This window comes from Mus caroli, chromosome 3 (assembly GCF_900094665.2).
Source record: "Mus caroli chromosome 3, CAROLI_EIJ_v1.1, whole genome shotgun sequence".
Lineage (NCBI taxonomy): Eukaryota > Metazoa > Chordata > Mammalia > Rodentia > Muridae > Mus > Mus caroli.
The window spans coordinates 97088552-97104825 of NC_034572.1; the positions used below are offsets into that span (position 1 = coordinate 97088552).

A 16274-nucleotide genomic window follows, 5' to 3' on the forward strand; every position below is an offset into this window, starting at 1 on the left:
AAAGGCGTGCACCACCACTGCACACATCTTTAATTCCAGTGTTTGGGAGGCAGAGGCAGGCAATTTCTAAGTTCAAGGCCAGCCTGGTCTACAGAGTGAGTTCCAGGACAGTCAGGGCTGCACAGAGAAACCCTGTCTCAAAAAAAAAAAAAAAAAAAAAAAAAAAAAAAAAAAAAAGAGGTAGCCTTACTCTGTAGAAGCCAAGGCTGTCCTGGAACTTAATATGTAGCCCAGGCTGTGTGCTTGGGCCTAGTGTAACTGGCATGCCTGAACCTCTCTAGATTTGTGCCATGGTCTTGTGGCACAGATTGCACCCCACATAGACACACACATACTAGATAAGGTATTGTTCTGTAACTCAGTTCTAGCCTTGAACTCATTCTCCTCCTGGCTCAGAAGCTAAAACTTATGCCTCTGGGTTTAGATGTACTTATATATTTGTTTTAAATATGAACTGATAAAGGAATTAGGGCATACCCAGAATAAGGCAACGTGACCATTTAAGACTTAAAGGCTCCTGTAATTCCTGACATCACATTTTTATCCGCATGATTATGCTGATAGAACACAGTGACACTATTATGTTTTACATGTCCCTTTGCTGTGATATTTCTGAACATGTGCTCCTAGACCTAATTCTACTTTTAGTCCAGTTCCACATGATCTTGCTTCTAGTACAAGAGCCCAAGGCAGTTCTTTTGTAACAATGGATAAGAATTCTTTAACTCAGTGTGTGGCCAGGGAAAGGAGAAAATATCTGTATTTAAGAAACAGGCAAATAAAACAAAACAACTATTTTGAAATGTTTACATTCTATAAATCTCTAGCAGGACTTTGGGTTTTATGTTTTAGTGTGTGTGTGTGTGAGTGTGTGTGTGTGTGTGTGTGTGTGTGTGTGTGTAGTGAGAGAGAGAAAAAAAAAGAAAGAGAAAAAGGGAGAGAGAGAAGGAAAGAAATAGATAGACAGACAGACAGGCAGGCAGGCAGGCAGAAAGGGGTAGAGTCTAATTTACCCTTTGGCTGGCTTGAAACTGGTTATGTAGCCTTGAACTCTGGGCATATTTCTGGATTATAAGCATTCACCGAATTCTAATGCCTTCTCTGCTAGCTAATGAAGAGCTGTCCAGTGCAAGTCATTCAAGCCTTTCAAACTTGTCTAGGCCAGGCACTGTGAGGAACCAGGGAAGCAAAATGAATGTCAGCATTCCTGTCCTGAAGTCACTAGCTGGTGCAAACTGATAATTATAATAGAGTGAGCTCGGAATGTGACGGAGCGTCCTGTGCTTAGAAAAGTACAGTAAGACATCAGAGAGGGAGGGCACTGTGGAGGCATGGATGACTGGGCCAACAGTGAGAGGCAGAAAGGAAGCTCTCCACCACAGAGAATACTACTTCCTCTTAGCATTCAAGAAGGCTTCCTCATGGCTGGAGTTGATCTGTTCTAAGACTGTGCACTGTGCTCTCCTGCACTTACACATTGATATTTGCTTTGTGATTATTTAATGATGTTAGGCTGAGAATTCCCTGAGAATAGGATCATAATCATTTTTCTTTTTCCTTTTTGTCTTCATCTTTGTGTGAACCTAGGACCATCAAGCTATATCACCCTTTATAAAAACTCTTGTTTTTATACAGAATCCCAGTCAATTTATTTATTTATTTATTTAAAAGATTTATTTATTTATTTATTTATTTATTACATGTAAGTACACTGTAGCTGTCTTCAGACACTCCAGAAGAGGGAGTCAGATCTCATTACAGGTGGTTGTGAGCCACCATGTGGTTGCTGGGATTTGAACTTCGAACCTTCGGAAGAACAGTCGGGTGCTCTTACCCACTGAGCCATCTCACCAGCCCCCCCAGTCAATTTATTAAGAAAAGATATGCTTCCATTAGGAGAAGCTGAGTGGAACAAAGAGAGTGGTTAACAATTCAAGCAGTCTCCTCTCTCTCTCTCTCTCCCTGTTTTTTTTTTTTTTTTTTTTTTGGTTTTTTTTCCAGACAGGGTTTCTCTGTGTAGCCCTGGCTGTCCTGGAACTCACTCTGTAGACCAGGCTGGCCTTGAACTCAGAGATCTGCCTGCCTCTGCCTCCCAAGTGCTGGGATTAAAGGCTTGCACCACCACTCCCGGCTGGAAAACAGATTTTATTTGATACATAGTATATGGGAGCTACATACAAAAAGATAGTTGATGCTTGCATACTGTCTTTATTGCTCCTCCCATGTAAATATTACATACTATCTAACAATACACAAAGGAAGACTGCTCTGGGGCTTCAGAGAGGGAGTGGTGGCAACATACACCACAAATAACACAAGAGAACTAAACAGTAGTAATCCAAGGTTATGTTTTAGGATTGTCTTGTAGAACAGGAGGTGATCCCAGTACTTGAGAAGCTGAGGCAGGAGGTTTATGACACACTCCACACAAGTCTGGGCCACTCTTAGAGACCCTGTCAAGAAAAGAAGGGAAAAAGGAAGGGAGAGAGTGGGAGTGGGAAGGGGGAAAGAGCAGTGTATTACCTAGGTGAAGATTCCCAAACTCAAGGCCTTGGAATCTCTGTCCAGAACAAGTGTCACTCTTCAATCCCTGTCCTCCATCCTGTGGGAAGATCTGTCTTGGATTGATAAAGGAAGCTAAGAGAGAAAAGGGAGCAGGGAAGGGTAGGATAACCCTTTAGGATTAGGATCTGGGAGGCAAAGCCGGTTAGATCTCTGCAGTTTCTAAACTATCATAGTCTACATGGGAAGTTCCAGCTCCAACAAGGCCAGACCTTCTAATAGTGCAACTCCCTAAGAGTTAGGGGGGAACCACTCTCTTTCAAACTACCACATCCCAGTTCCTGGCCCCCAAAGGCTTGCAGCCATATGATAATGCAGAAATGCATTCAGTCCAATTTCAAAAGTCCCCGTACTTGGCCAGGAGTGATGGTATATGAAAGTAAGTGGATTTCTGTGAGTTGAAGTTCAGCCTTGTCTACAAAGTGAGTTCCAGGACAGCCAGGGCTATTACACTGATAAACTCTGTCTGGAAAAATAAAAGTCCCCCTAGTATTTAACTGTCTCAAACTTATTTAAAAGACCAAAGTTCAAAGTCTTTTCTGAGATTTGTTCAATCTCTTAACTACAAAGTTAGTCTCTTAGTCTGCAAAGCAAGACTGAGAACCAGTTTGCAAACTCCAAACTTCATCTCCATGTCTGATGTCAAAGGGCTCTTCAGATCTTAACTCCTTTCAGCTTTGCAGGTATCCCATGGCTCTGGCTTGTCCAACACTGGGGTCTCCAATACACACACACACACACACAGAGTGGGGGGACAATATTCATATTTGTTGCTTATTTTATTTTATTACATGTAATTTGTTCCTCTGAAAGCCCTACCTATGTCTACAGAGGTCTGCAGTTTCTCTGAATAACCAACTGAAAGTATGGGTAAGAAGTACACTTGGCAGGTTGCCAGGCCAGGAGAAGCGGGGGTGGGGGGGGTGAGTCCTTGTCTCCCCCACAAGGAAAGTACGCTTGGATGAGAATGTTCTACTCTCCCACAGAAGCAGGAAATAGATGGGAGTGTCCTCAGGGGGCTACCCTTTACCCAAAATGGTTAAGAGGACCACTGAAGTTGGGCATGGTTTTCCACACTTTTAATCCCATTAGGCTGAAGCAGGCAGATTTCCCAGAGTTCCAGGGCAGCATGCGCTACATAGTAGACCCTGTCTCAAAAAACAAAAATAAAAAACCAACAAGGTAGTCACTGAAAGTAAAGTAATTGTTTTCTAGATTATTGTCAGGGCAGCCTAAATAAGTTTGCAATGGTTGCAATCTAACCATCCCACTGCTCTACTCCAGTTAGATGAATCATGCTTTTAGCCTTTTAAATACTTATTCAGACTGACACACTACAAAAATCTTCTGGTAACTGAAACGGACAGGTGAAGTGGTTTGGGGAATTTTAGATTTTATTGATTATACAGCCTCGCTTATTTTTGTCTGTCGCAAGCAATGTAGTTTCTGGAAGACAAAAGCTTTACAAATTACTTTGTTAAAAACTTTTCTCTAAAGCAATGAAATCCCTTCTAATGTGGGAGACAGGAGAAAGCCTGTCCCGTGACTAAAGAGAAACTGCGATTTGGACTCCTGGATTATTGCTGAGGAAAGTGAAATCTTTTTATTCACGACACTCCCGGATCTGCCCTCAGAACTGTTCCTACTTAATAAGGTCTCCCTACTCAAGCCTCGTTGCAGAAAGCCTTCCGGGCTCGCGAACGCCGGAGACGCCTAAATTCACCCTTCCGCCCCGCCCCCAGCGTCGCAGCAGAGTCACTAAACGCCGAGATTGCTTCTGGCACTACCCAGGGGCTAGTGTAGAGAAGAACAGTGTCACCGGCCTGCGTGTGGCTAAACGCAGGTCAGCGGCTGGCGTCACTCAGCCCTCGCGCGCAAGCGTACTAAGAGCACGCTCCCCCCACCTTCCCGTGCACGCGCTCGGAGCCTGCAACTCTCGCGAGAGAAGCGAGATTTATTCCTACGTACCGGGCCGTGCTGCTTATGGCGGCGCTGGAGAGGGGGCGCTGAGCTGTTGGGGTGAGTACGACCTCAGTGTTAAACTGGGGGTAGCAACGAGCCAGGTTAAAGACAGCTGAGGAGACTCAGGTTAACGGGAGGGACCTCTGAGTGTCAGAGTGGGCACTCCTAGAATTCCGGATGGAAGAGAGTTCAGTGTGAGTTCCTACTCCAGGCGTCCCTTTTTCACCCTGGCTTCAACCGTCTCGGCCTTAGGGCTGGCTGCGAAGCCTTAGTGAGGAGGTGAGGCCAGGGGGTGCGGGTAGCGGCGGTATGGGTGTCGGTGTCGGTGACTGAAGTGGGGGGAGGGAGCGAAAATGGAAACTCCGACCGCAGCCAAGATGGAGGCAGAGGGTGCGGGGCTCGGGCGCGAAGGCTGCCGGGAGCTGTAGTCCGTCCTCTTCCCCCTCTGCGGCTTGGCGGGGGAAAGGGAACTACAAGTCCCGGCGGGAGGGGTGAGGGGGTGGTGGCGCGGTCCTTTGTGTGCAGCTGGAAGAGGCCGGGGAGAGGGGCCTGTTCTTTTTTTTCGGGACCTTGTCTGTCTTGGCCGTCACTGGCTTTGGGGATACGACTACGACTACCAGAGCGCAGTGCGGCAGTGGCGCCTTCTTTGTGTGTGGGTTGAGACCCTGTTCCATCTAGGGAAAGTGCTGCGGGACACCTCTGTTCCCTCAGCCACATCTGACCCTAGCGCGGCGGAATTGACACCTTTACTCACAGTCTCTTGTGGCTGGGTCTCCACACCTAACTGTCCTTTGGCATTTGAAAAAGGAGTCGGGCCCCGTTCTAGGCACGTGTCTCCCACCTTTCTGTCTGGGGTAAATGGCATGCGTTAGGAGAGTTCCGTGATGCCCTCCCTCCGTGGTGCAAGCGCTGGCCTACATTGTGCAATGAATGGCTTGGCTTTGTCATGTATCTATCTAGTGTGAGAGCCCCAGTCGGAGAGCAAATTAAATTGGAAGATTTGACCGTCGAACGTTTCAACCATACGCAATCTTAGTGCCCCGGTTCTTTTACTTTAAAGAGTTAACCTTAGAAACACCTTTGTGGCTGGTCTCCAACTTGACTCACAGGTGAGGAGGGAGTACTCCTTAACACTTTCCACTGCAGAAACATTCTGAACATTATTAGACCACTTAGTTTCCTTGTTCTGCAACTAAAATGAGCAAAAAGATAGTGCTGTTTAAGCAGTTGAGGGGGACAGGCAGAAAGGAACTAAGGATGTTTAAAGATCGTAGTTGAGTTTGGACATTATGTTTAGGCTGATGTGAACTTTTAGTTCACAAAACTGCTAAGTTTGTTTTTCTTTTGTTTATTGGTTATGGCCTTAAACTGTGCAACCTAGGTTAGCCTTGAACTAGCTGGCTGTCCAGACTGCTTGCTTGCTCTAACCTACTTTTTAAAAAAATAAGTTCCAAATTATAGGGCATTAATTCAAGCTACCAAAATGCTCAGTCTGCCCTCCCCAACCCCTTTCTTTTCCTTTCCTTTTCTTTTTTTGAGATAGGGTCTTACTGTGTAGCCTTGTCTGGCCTTCGAACTCTGTGGACCAGGCTGTCCTTGAAGTTACAGAGATCTGCTTGTCCCTGCCTCCCAAGTGCAGGATTAAAGGCATGTACTACTGCCATGCCTGTCGATCATCTTGATTTTTTTAGGTACTAGACAGGCGATATAATTATTAATGTGGATAAGAAGCAGATTGTGTATGTAAACAGCCACGAATGTGTAGGTTATAAAATCTAGGCAGTAGTTACCCGTGCCTTCTTTAGTCCCATCACTACACACCTAGCACTTCTGAGGCTGAGGCAGGCAGATCTCTGAGTTTAAGGCCAACTTAATCTGCAGAGCAAGTTCTAGGACAACCAGGGCCACATTAAGAAACCTTGTATCAAAATATTAAAAAACAAAAAGAACCTTGGATCTAATACTTGTCCTTGTTTCTTTTCCTCTTAGAACTGGAGTGTAAAGAGATGGTAGTAGTTTGGTTTTGCAGCTGCTCTGATGTTTACCATCACCATGAGTATTTACAGCAGCTGAGTGGAAAAGCACAGCATTTGAAGCCCAGAGGATAGGTCTTCTGTTTTCATAAAAATAAGTTCTGACTTAAGTGTGACCTTTATAGGAATGATTGGAAATTGTGCTAAGTTTCCAGCAAATGAAAATTATGAACTGCTTTCTTTTTCTTTCACGCCCTCCCTTCAAGTAGCCCCTCGGTCATTCCATTTTTATGTAATGTAAACCTTAGTTTTGACCTTTTTTAAAGTATAAAGTTTAGTGGCATTAACTACATCTCTATGAGGGCTGTACTTTTTTAAGCAAGATAGGTGATTTGTGGAAGTTCCTTTTGGATGATTTTTTTTTTTTTGAGTAGTAAAATATTAAGACTAAGTTGCAAAATCAAGTTGAAATGTTGACATTTTGTAAGACACAAAGAATTTTGTCTTTTGAAGCTTTCTTTTCTGAAAACAAAGGGAGAATCATTTTGAGATCTTTGCCCAAACTGTTTAAGCAGTTGGGAAGCTTAGACAGGAGGATCTTGAGTTGGAAGCCATCCTGGGCTACATAGGGAGACCTTGATTCACAGCATGAAACAAATTCAGAATTTTATACAGTGGTTACAACTATAAAAATTTATTAGTGAGTGGCAATAATTTATGTGGTGAAACTGCTGTGACTTGTGGTGTTTTGGTTTTTGAGTGTGTGTGTGTACACATATAACATGCATATTCATGTATACATGTTTTTCACGATAGGGTTTCTCTCTGTAACTCTGTCTGTCCTGGAACTAGCTCTGTAGACCAGGCTGGCGTTATCAATCTCAGAGATCCTCCTGCCTGCACCACTACTGCCTGGCATAACTTTTGTTTTGTTTTGTTTTCTTGAATCTCATCATTCCAAGACAGAGGGTCTCACTGTAGACAAGTCTGGCCTCAATTCAGAGATCCACCTGCCTCTGTCTCCTGAGTGCTTGTCTTAAAGGTGCGTGCCACCACAACCAAAGCACTTGTTTTTAAATCCCTTTTACCCAAGCAGGATTTAGAAATCCCCTTTATCTTGCATTAGATGTTTTCTACTTGAATGTGGTAATAATAATTAAAAACAAACCAATACAAAACTTTAGGAATATTTAGTGTCTTTTAATGCTAAGGTATAGCATTAATACAAAGTTGACAATAAATGTCTCTGCTCTTTCCCAACATTGTACAGGTAAAATACCATTGGTTTAAAGCTACAGAAAATATATTGCATTTCTGTTTGTCCAACTTGGTAATTACAAACTCCAGTAAGCAAGCAAGTCTTTGGTGGATATTGCCTCCTTTTATTAGTTGAAATCTTTGCCTAGTAAACTTACTGTTGCTTTAAAAGACATGCTTTTCCTTCTCAGTTGATGGCTTATTCTGCAGTGCTTTAGCGACTAAGCTAGGTGTGGCTATTAAACATTGAAAATGTAACTTGAGAACTGGGCATGGTGGTTCATGTCTTTGATCCCAGCAGCTAGGAGACAGGGGCAGGTAGATCTCGGAGTTTGAGGCCAGCCTGGTCTACAAAGGAAGTTGTAGGACTATACAGAGAAACCCTGCCCAAGTTGTGGGAATGGGGAATAAGTTGAACTGAAATATATTATAATTATAAAATAACACTAATTTCAAGAAATGTCAGAACCTTGATTTATTTGGTCAATTACATGTGTACATTAATTTTTATTTATTTTAGTATTTTTTATTTTTATTTATTTTTGTATTTTTGTTTTTTGAGACAGGGTTTTTCTGTTATAGCCCTGGCTGTCCTGGAACTCACTCTGTAGACCAGGCTGGCCCCGAACTCAGAAATCTGCCTGCCTCTGCCTCCCAAGTGCTGGGATTAAAGGCGTGCGTCACCGTGACCAGCAGGAAAGTTTAAATTAGAAATGTAGGTATACAAGGTATACAAGTGTATGTGCTGGGAATATAGCTTAAGAGTTTGACTGATGTGCTCAAAGTTCTGGGTTCAGTCCCCAGCCCAGCATAAAACTGAATATAGAGGCAAACCCAGCAATGCCAACTCCAGGGACAGTGTTAAAAGTTCAAGGTCATATTCGACTATGTGGTGTCTCAAATTAGACCTAGCATAGAGTAGGTTTTTGTTGGAAAATCATTTCTTTAGCTTCTCACCCTGTTGTGTTTAACAGCAGTTCCATGCTGATTCCCTAGTATCCAGATCTCTAACAGCCCAGCCCAGTTGTTGCTACTAAATATATACAAAAGGATAGTTGCATCAAGTTTTTAGTTCCCCTTAATAGATTATGACTTGCATTTTTATTTTTTATTTTATTTACATATTTTGTTTAGTATTTCAAGACAGGGTTTCTGTCCTGGAACCTGATCTGTAGATAAGGCTGGCCATGAACTCAGATCTGTCAACCTGGCAATTTATATTATTAGTTATCTAAAGTTTTGTTTTGGGGGGGGGGGAAGATTTGTTTGTTTGTTTGTTTGGGTGGTTGGTTGATTGGTTTGACATGGCTTCTCTGTAGCCTTGGCTGTCCTTGAACTGTAGGTCAGGCTGACCTCACTAAGATTTGTCTGCCTATGTCTCCCAAGTGCTAAGATTAAAGGAGTGTACCACCACAGCCCAGCATTATCTAAAGTTTATCATTAATCTTAGTTTCACAAGACAGTGTTCAGTAGTAGAGCATTTGCCGAGCATGAATGACATAGAGGGTTCAGTTCTCAGCACCACAAAACACACAAAGGAGGAAGAAAACAAAAAAGGTCAAAGAAAACATAGTTTGTGTTTTTTAAAGTTCAATGAAATTCTGGTAGTGGAGATTCTGACCAATTTGGTTGGGTCTTTGTTTTTCCTCTAAAAAGAAAGTACTTTTTGCTTTAACTCCTAAAGTAACACAATAGTTGATAATTAGTGATACTCTTTACCAGTGGAACAGTGGGGGAAACAGTTGAGACTCTTCAATTGTTCTCTACTTTTTTTTTTTTTTTAAGATTTATTATGTATACAGCATTCTACCCGCTGTATGCCTGCATGCCAGAAGAGGGCACCAGACCAGACCTCATTTAGATGATTATGAGTCACCATGTGGTTGCTGGGAATTGAACTCAGGACCTCTGGAAGAACCATCTCTCCAGCCCAATTGTTCTCTATTTTTAAAGTGTCTGGCTTTAGAAGGAATAAAGGGAGATGCATTTGTTTTCAGACAGTTAAAGGAGTCAATACCACTTATGAATGTTATTATTTGGAGTAGCTAGCCAATTTTATATAAACTACAAGTTTTTGAGACTTGATTTGGTTGAAAACCATTCAGTTACCTATAAAATCTTACTAAGAAGACACTGATTCTTCTATTCAATCGTGCTTAATATATATATTAATATATATTAATACATTAATATTAATATATATTGCTAGGCCCCGTTAGTATTCAAGATTGGCTCTGCAATATTCTCAGATTGTAGATTGTAGGAGTCTTTATTTCTTAGACAGTTATCAACATGTTGTGTCCCCCAGTTCAAATTTCCTCCTCTTCCTCCTTTTGTAAATAACAATTTTTCTGTGTATCTGTGGCTGTCCTGGAACTCAATTTGTACACCAGGCTGGCCTGTCCAGTGCTAGGATCAAAGACATGGCTTCATTCTGCCCAGCCTTTGTTTTCTGAAACATGGTTATTCTATGTAGTTCTGGAATTGTGGGCATGTCCTACCACATCTAGATCACCTTATAGTCATCCTGTTGTCCTAACTATTGTGTCTTTGGTTATGAGTATGCCAAGGTGCAGGGGTCAAGTTATGGAAGTCAAAAGACAACTTTGGATTTTTTTCCTCTGTCTACTTTTACAGGGGTTCCCAGAGATTGAACTCAAGTTTTCAGCCTTGTGCACCAAGTAAATACCTTTATTCAATAAGCCATCTTACTGGCTTGGCACCATTCTTGTTTGTAATGTTTTTCAAATGAAAGTATTACCTCTCAACTTGTTTACTATTTTTCTTTTCATACAAAACAGTTGCCAGATGTAATGTGCACCTGTATTCCTAGCATCATGGGAGGTGAGATTGTGGGAAAATTCCCTGGTGCCGAGAATTCAAGACCAGCCTAGGCAACATAGGAAAAACCTCATCTAAAATAAAACTCGTTTTTACATTTATTTTCTCTGTACTTGAATTTATAAGTGTGCAAGTACACAATTGTGTAGGTTGCAGAGGACAGCTTGCTAATAAGTCAGCTCTCTTCCACCACGTGGGTCCTGGGAATCTTGGTGGAAAAGTCTTTACGTGCTGAGCCATTTCAGTGGCTTGTAACAGTTTCCTATTGCATTTTATTTTGTGTGTATATGTGTGAGCACACAAATGTACCATAGTGCATGTACCCTGGTAGTCTGTCAGAACACAGATTGCAGGGGCTCCTTCTCTCTCATAATCTGGTTCCACTGCAGCTGTCTCAGTATCTTTCTTCCCACTGTTACCGAACCTCTCTTCTATCCAGGCTGACCTAGTCAGTTCCTCTGAAATACACCATACTTGTCATTGTCCATCCATGCCAGAGGTCTTGACTTGAAGCAAGACTTAAAAAAATAAAAAATTCCATGAGAGTCCATGCTTTTAACTCCATCACTCAGGAGGCAGATCAATCCCTGAGTTTGAGGCCAGCCTGGTCTACAGAATCCCAAGACAGCTGGGTCTACAAAGAGATACGGTGTCTTGCACTTCCTCCCCCCCAAAATACCATGAGGGACAACAAGATGGCACAGTGGGTAAAGGAATTGAGTTCAGTCCTAGCAACCTAAGGTGACTTCCAAAAAACCATCTTGACATCCATGCACGCATGCCATGGTTTTTTAAGGAGAAATCACATAATGCTACAGTGTTCCTATTTTCAAAGAACTTAATATTTTGTAGTTGTTCAGGCTTGTTTTAGTGATCTTTATGCGCAGGATACTTAGTTGTTTATTTACTCTTAGTTTTCCAGGTTCTGTTCAGATTCTCTCTTAGTTGTGTGTGTTCGCTGTATTACTTTGCTGCTAATACAGTGGTGAAAGGAGTGTGCCTACTGGTGTAGTGTGTTAGCTAGGTGGTTAGCCTAGCAACTAAATTTTGTGTTCTGTATTCTACTTTTCTCCAGTGTAGCTTTTCTGATCTAGATCTAGATTGCATACTTTAATGGGGAGTTTGTTTTCCATAAAGCCTAACACACAGATGTCTGTAAGATGCTTGTCCTAGCTGGATATCATAACTTTGCAGGTGATGAAGAGATTAGCAGGACTTTGGGATAATTTGGGTTCTTTGCAGAGGATGTAGGCCATCCTTGAGCACTCAAGAGTGAACACTTTGTAGTACTTGCATCACTGGACAGTGATTCTAAGGATTGTAAGCCTTCCACTCTCTGACCCTGGTTCTCTAATAGCTAACTTTTGTCTTTGTCTCTATCTCCAGTATGAAGTGTAACGGAACAGACTTTACCACCTGAAACTGCTGCTTCAAGTTCAGATCAGGCAAGGAACAGACCCGCAACAACCAACAACACCAAAGAAGAGTACACAAGTTGAAGACACAACACTTGATCTGAAACAAGAAGTTTGTGCCTACTCAACAGCTTTGAAAGAGCACTTCCCAACGCTGCTAGTAGTCTTTGTTTTCTTCAGTGCTGTACTGTGAGATTGCCCGGTGCAGCAGCAGTTGTATTCTTTATTAGCTTGGTAGATCATTTCCTCTCGCTCTCCTTTTTTTTTTTTTTTTTTTTTTTTTTTTTTTTTTTATATACTAGCAACTTTCATTCTTTTTAACTTGTGTTGAAAAAAGAAGAGTCAGCAAATACTACTGAAAGTGCAATATTTGATTATCACTGCGAGGTAGGTTTGAATTTTCATTGGTTAATCTGAGCTGAACATGGTAGTATATGCTTGGGTGGTTTGCATGCTTACTGTATTGTTTGTTAGGCATGTCTAGTGCCAGAAGAGTATGTATGGTAGTGAATAAAGTGTTCACAAATGTAAATTTAGAGTATTTTATTACAAAATATTACTGTTAACTATGAACTAAAAGAGAAGGATCTCAGTGCTAAGAGTATAAGGAACAACAGGAGGCATCTGGACAAAGCAGTACTTTGTCAGGAGGAAAGGGTCTTCTCTAGAGTACAGAAGCAGTGATTCTCAGATTCTCTAGGAGGCTTGAGAGCACAGGACTGTAGTGAGCAGTTGAGTTACACACAGGCTGGAGAATACAGTTTTTATGGGTTGTCTTGAGTAACTGGACAGAGAAGCTTTTGGGAGCGAAGTTCTAAAAGTTACAGTATATTAGCTCTGTTCTGTATGTATGGGAGCTATTGGATGGTTATTAGAAGTTACGGACTTTTTCAAAGGGAAGATGGCTTGATTCATTGAAGATGAGAAAATCTACTGAAAGAGTAGACAGTTAAAGACAAAGGCTGGTGAGCAGACAGAAGTGGGGTTCTAATGGAAAAAGGATCTTGAAACAGGTTTGATGTGAAGCTAAGCGTAGGGAGAAAACAGCCTTAGTCCATTGAGTTGTCCAAACTAGAAAGACCGTTTGTCATTCACTAAAAGAAGTTTGTGTCAGAGCTTGTTGAAATGGGGACTTCTTTTCAGTTTGAAATCAGAAAGACTGCTAGTATGGTATATTAGTTATCTGAGGGAATTAGTTATAAAGAGCGATTTTTCTTTTTCTTTTTAGTTTCTAAGTTTTCTAAAATAGTCTTTGAATGGAGAATGGAATCAGAATCACTGGGTTATAGGTAATAAAGGAAATACTATGAAGAGAACATTAAAGAAGAGCAACACAAACACATAGGAAAGGAACACAAAGGAAGATGTTTTCAAAAGGTTGACAGCCATTTAAAAATGTTGCAGATGAAATTGAATGGAAATGGAAACAGTTTGTCTTACTCATTTCAAGAAGCACTCAGGTCTGTTGTGGAGGAGCACTTTCTTTTGATTTATTTTTTTGTGTATGAGTATGTGCCTGAGTGTATATTTGTGCACCATGTGCTGGCAGGATCCTTCAGAGGCTAGAAGAGGCATTGGATTTCCTGGAACTTGAGTTACAGATGGTAGTGAAGTACCATGTGAGTGCTGGGAACTGAACCTTGGTCCTTAGCAAGACCAGCAAGTGCTCTTAGCCACCCATGTTGTTTCTTTTCCTTCCTTCCTTCCTTCCTTCCTTCCTTCCTTCCTTCCTGACAAGGGTTTCTCTATCTAGCTTTGGTTGTCCTGAAACTTTGTCTCTAGACCAGGCTAGCCTCAAACTCACCTGCCTCTGCCTCCCAAGTGCTGGGATGAAAGGCGTGCACCACTACTGCTTGGCTCTCATTTTGTTTCCTATTTTCTTTTCTTTTTTCTTTCTTTCTTTTTAAAAAAAGATTTTTTTTTCTTTCTTTATATGAGTACACTGTAGCTGTCTTCAAATGCACTAGATGAGGTCATTACAGATGGTTGTAAACCACCATGTGGCTGTTGGGAGTTGAACTCTGGCCTTCTGAAAGAGTAGTCAGTGCTCTTAACCTCCTGGAACTCACTTTGTAGATCAGGCTGGCCTCGAACTCAGAAATCTGCCTGCCTCTGCCTCCCCAAGTGCTGGGATTAAAGGCATGCGCCACCACTGCCCGGCAATGATAACTATTCTTAGTGATAAATTTATCTCCAGAACCAATTTTATGATAATTGTTCTAGCATATCTTGTGTCTTTTTCTTCTTCGTCTGATTTTAAAGAGTAAGTTTAGGCTCATCCTTCTTCTGGGCTAGGTGGAGATGCCTAAAGCTGCTCATAAGCTAAAGGAAGAGACTGGGGAGATATGTGTGCTTCTAGTCTCAGTTTCTTGGTGGGCTGAGAGGCAGGCCCTGCGCCTACAACTTGAAGACAGTATGGGTAACAGCAAGACTGTATCTTAAGGATGCTAGGTGGTTGTGTGAAAGTTCTCCGTATGTATTGCACAGATAGGAATTATAGAGGTAGCTATAGAGTAAGAATTTCATTTGCTACAGCTTGATCTAATCTTTGTATTCTGAATATTGCTGTATGAACAGTTTTCAGTATATAAGATGATTATGCCCTGCGTACTCCTAACTTCTGGAAAGTGGGTTGTATGCACATAGTTGTAAACCATACAATTGAAGTAGAAGATCTTGACTATAAGGCCAGAGATCTAATGTTCTGATTGTAAAGTTATAAAATGCTTAAATGAAAGAAGTTTCCTATTAAGGAAGCATTTGGTAATGTAATAGAATCCCTGAGTGGTGTTAGTTTGTTTTCATTTTTAGGTTAGCATACAAAGAAGCAATGGGTTTCATTATTCATTTCCATTCATATACGTGGTTATAGTTTGGAAACGCTAGTTTTAAAGGGGAATATGTGTGTGTGTCTGTGTGTCTGTAAAATTTATAAAAGTAGTATATAGATGAGAATGTGTAAATATAGAGGGATAGGGAGAAACAAAAGGCTTGGGAAGAGATTTAGGGGCTTGAGAAAGTACACATGAATTCGTTTGAGTCAGATAATTAAAATGGTCTAAAGATGACAAAAGAAAAATGTAGAAAATCCTAGGGGGTTGTTTGTTTTTCTGACGGTAATTTTTATTTCAAGTTTATAGCAGTATATCGAGAGAAAACTGAAGCTTTTAATTGATGACAGGATAACTTGCTAACTATAAGGGACATGGCAATAACATAAATGCAGACCCATGTTCTAAAACTAAAGGCACTGTTCTCAAAGTCAGCACAACAGGGTAGGAACCAATGAATTTAACAGACTGGTTTTTAGGAAGGTCTCCAGGTATATGTTCCAGATTCTGTTGTGCCCTGTTTTGGTTTTTTTGTTTTGTTTTTAACCTTTTTTTTTTTTTAAGTTTTATTTATTTTATGTGTGTACACTGTAGCTGTCTTAATGTACACCAGAAGAGGGCATCAGATCCCATTACAAATGGTTGTAAGCCCCACCATGTGGTTGCTGGGACTTGAACTCAGGACCTCTGGAAGAGCAGTCAGTGCTCTTACCTGCTGAGCCACCTCTCCAGCCTGTGCCCTGTTTTTCTTAAAGCTCCAATAATAAGCAGTTATACCAAGTAGATACTTTTTTTTCATATAGAGGCATGTTTTTAATTGATAACTCACTCTCTTCATACAATACTGTACAAGTTAAGGATGTATCAACAATTCTATTTAAGATACAAACTCATCAATATTCATATAAAACTATGAGTTGGTACATCTTGGTGGTAGGTACTTTAGTAGTAAATAGCACAAATATTAAACTCAGCTGCATGAGACTCAACCTTCCACAAAAGAATTTCCATTTTACTTAAGATATCCAACTCAAGTCAATCAAGACCACTTAAAGAAAAACTTGGGATCCAGGTGTAGCACATGCCTCAGAAAGTTGAAGCAAGAGGATTGTGCATTCAAGGCTGGCCTGTAGTAGTATACAGCAAAACCATGGCTCAAAAAAAAAAAAAAATACTGGTAATAAAAACATTTTTAAAAATAAGCAGTTTCACTTAGGAACCAGAAAACATGCATCCTGGCGACTCTAGATACTTAATCTATTTTTTTTTTTTTTTTAAGATTTGTTTATTTATTATATGTAAGTACACTGTAGCTGTCTTCAGACACTCCAGAAGAGGGCGCCAGATCTCGTTGCGGATGGTTGTGAGCCACCATGTGGTTGCTGGGATTTGAACTCTGGACCTTCGGAAGAGCAGTCGGGTGCTCTTACCCA

General features: G+C 41.2%; 1 protein-coding gene across 4 annotated transcripts in view; it reads left to right on the forward strand.

Moving 5' to 3' along the window:
• Positions 1–4457: 4457 nt before the first annotated feature.
• Csde1 (cold shock domain containing E1) overlaps positions 4458–16274 on the forward strand; it is a 36914-nt gene continuing 25097 nt past the window's right edge. For 2 of the 4 annotated variants that reach the window (XM_021157725.2, XM_021157727.1), the window contains exons 1-2: positions 4458–4581; positions 11982–12397. The gene's annotated coding sequence lies outside the window, so the exon portion shown is untranslated. The remainder of the gene's footprint in view (positions 4582–11981; positions 12398–16274) is intronic. The other 2 variants (XM_029474891.1, XM_029474892.1) reach the window with 1 other exon arrangement.